A 2,737-nucleotide genomic window follows, 5' to 3' on the forward strand; every position below is an offset into this window, starting at 1 on the left:
TACAAAGAAGCAGGACAATTACATTATTCAGGCAGGAAGAAGAAAGCTATAGAAATGAGAAAGCAAGAGGGAGGAAAAGACAAAATGTTTCCTTATGATCGAAGTCATACTGTAAGAAAAGTGAGGTTAGACTCATTTGTCACACATGGGTTTAGCTGATCTGCATGAATTTGTTTCGTTCAGATTCACTGTGCTGTGTCTAAGGAATATAAATTCAATACTGAATTTTAAATTCTGGAATATCTAGCTCTGTTCTTATCCCAAGCCATGAAGAGTCTTCCTCTCCTTTCTCTCCACCAGACTTTGAATGACATATAGTCCTCCTTTCTCTGAGTAAAACCTGAAAAGGATAAGAAAACACTTTTTAAATGGACATTTTAGAACTGCCTTTTGTGGGAGGACATCTGATTTATGGTATGGTTTTATTTACATGCAGTTTATCATTAGTTCAAGCACACAGCATACTACCAAAAGCACAGCCCCATGTCAGGCATGAAAAGATGTGTCTTACTTTTTACATTTCTTTTTAATTATGATTTAAGGTTTATGCGTGGTATTCTTTGCTGGTCCAAGACTTACTTGTTTCTGTGGCATTTGTAAATGCTTTAAAGAAAAGTGCTACTGAAAAATTAAATTGCCAGAAGCAAGTAAAATAGAGCCAGTCTCCACGACTGCCAGCGCAACCATTGCCAGCATAGATAGTCATTGCTGCAAAAGGAAATATTTTCAGCTACACTGTTCAGACAAAGAATTATAAGGAAAAAATGCCCTTTTGGTGTTTACTCAGAGTAAGAAAATCTTCTTGCTTCTGTGAAGATGGGCTGAGGAGAAATGGATACAAGTTAGTTTTAGCTCAGCTATACCATGTGGGATTACCCGGGCGAGAGCCGCAGCCACTGGGAGTCAGCCCAGCACTCGACATCCTGCCTCCCAGACATATTAATCCCCCCATTGCAACGCTGAGCACCAACCAGAGAAATTCTTGTGGAAGCTCAGATTTCACATCCACTGACTTTTCACTTCTACCTCCCAAGCAAGCATTGCTGGTTATGCTGGAGGGGAATTTTGAGCCGGCAGAGACAAACACCCCATTGCCCAAAGACTTTCTGGGTTATGGTAATGTGTCTGGTTTCAGTCTGGTCCCTCCGTAAATCTTCTGTGAACCTTGTTTCAGTTCCTCTTTTATTGTGAAATTCTCTGTGAACAGAAATTGAGTCTTTCAGTGGATGACTGATTCTAGTCTTTCTCAGACTGGTGTTGCACAGCTGAGCATCTTGATTTGGAGCTTTATTTTATTTACTGAAAGAGTAAGTGAATAACCGGACTCTGCAACCTACCCTAGCTCATCCTCTATCTTCTCGCTGCTACAGCTCCACTGGTGGAAAGGGGCCACAGACAATACAAAAGATAACAAATGAGCTATCTAATTTCTGTAGATGCATTTCCAGCTAGAGGACGAAACAGGCATTACCACTAAGGAGCGGCATCTGGAAACTCTTGTTACCATGGCTTACTTGCTTCTGGAAGCAGCAGGAAGCTCAAGGAACTGGTTAGTGCCTGCTTGCTGCTTGCTGATGGCAAGAACAGAGAAAAAAAATTAATCTCAGCTTAAGTCCAGAGGTCACTTCACCAGTGTTACCCTGAGTCAATAGTTTGGTTTCTTTTTAAAAGCTTGATTAGATATCAATATGCTACAAGTGCAGAAGCAAAGTATTTCATATTGTCTCTGACAAGTGCAGTGAACACATTTTTCTTCTCAGTTCAATGCCTTTGTGCTCAGAAAGTTTTGGCACTGAGGTTTGTTTGAATATGGCAAGAGCAAGTTTTGGCTTGGACGGTCACTAACAGCACCTGTCCGGCACAATGATCTGTTCCTCTGTCATGGCCACCTCGCTCACAAAGCCCACTGCAGCCATGGGCAGGCAGAGCCCAAAGGGGTTTAAGCATTTCACCCCATGTGAAACTTCCCCTTACTCTGCCAGGAAGGGCTGAAAGAACCCCACCTGTGAAAGTCAAAGGGTTTAGATAATTCATATGGGGAAAATTTGAAAGCACCCTTGAATTCAAAGCAAAGAGGTTAAACTTCCGAATGGGTTTCCTTCTGAAAAGACTCACTTATTTGAAGTCAAGCAGGCAAGTCTCCTCCCTCCCAAATCAAACAAAGGCAAATGTAATACATTTAACTTAAAGGATTTTAAATTAAAATAAAAGAGTAAAAAAACCCCATTCTTTTCATAATCCTGTTTTTATTTTCTGAGCATAAAAGAGCTGAGCTGAGCTAACATGGATGTCAACCCCACTTGACTGCAGTAAGTAGAATGGTTCTAGCTGTATATGCTTGTAAAATTGGGGAAAAACATATTTAAACCTTCAGAAATAATTAAATCATATGTTTATGGTTATACAGAAAATAGTTAGATCTGATTGCTTAGAAGACGGTGGGGGAAGTAAAGCATTATCTCACACAGTGTAAATATATGTTTTCTGAGATAAAATGGATGCAGAAAAGGTTTCCTTTAGTAGGTACTGTCACAAACAATTGTGGGACAGAGGCAGAACTGCTTAGTTGCTTGTGTAAAAAGGAATAAAATCACTGGCCTAAAACTGCCCACTGTGATGAAGGACTAGGGAAAATGAGGAATGAAAATATCTCTATGTTCCTGATGTAGCTGCTCTTTTCTGTCAGTTGCTTCCATCTTCTGCCTGAGAGAATTGTGAGGAATAAAGTGAAGTTGTT

This window comes from Manacus vitellinus, unplaced genomic scaffold (assembly GCF_001715985.3).
Source record: "Manacus vitellinus isolate BGI_N305 unplaced genomic scaffold, ASM171598v3 scaffold_1_pilon, whole genome shotgun sequence".
Taxonomy (NCBI): domain Eukaryota; kingdom Metazoa; phylum Chordata; class Aves; order Passeriformes; family Pipridae; genus Manacus; species Manacus vitellinus.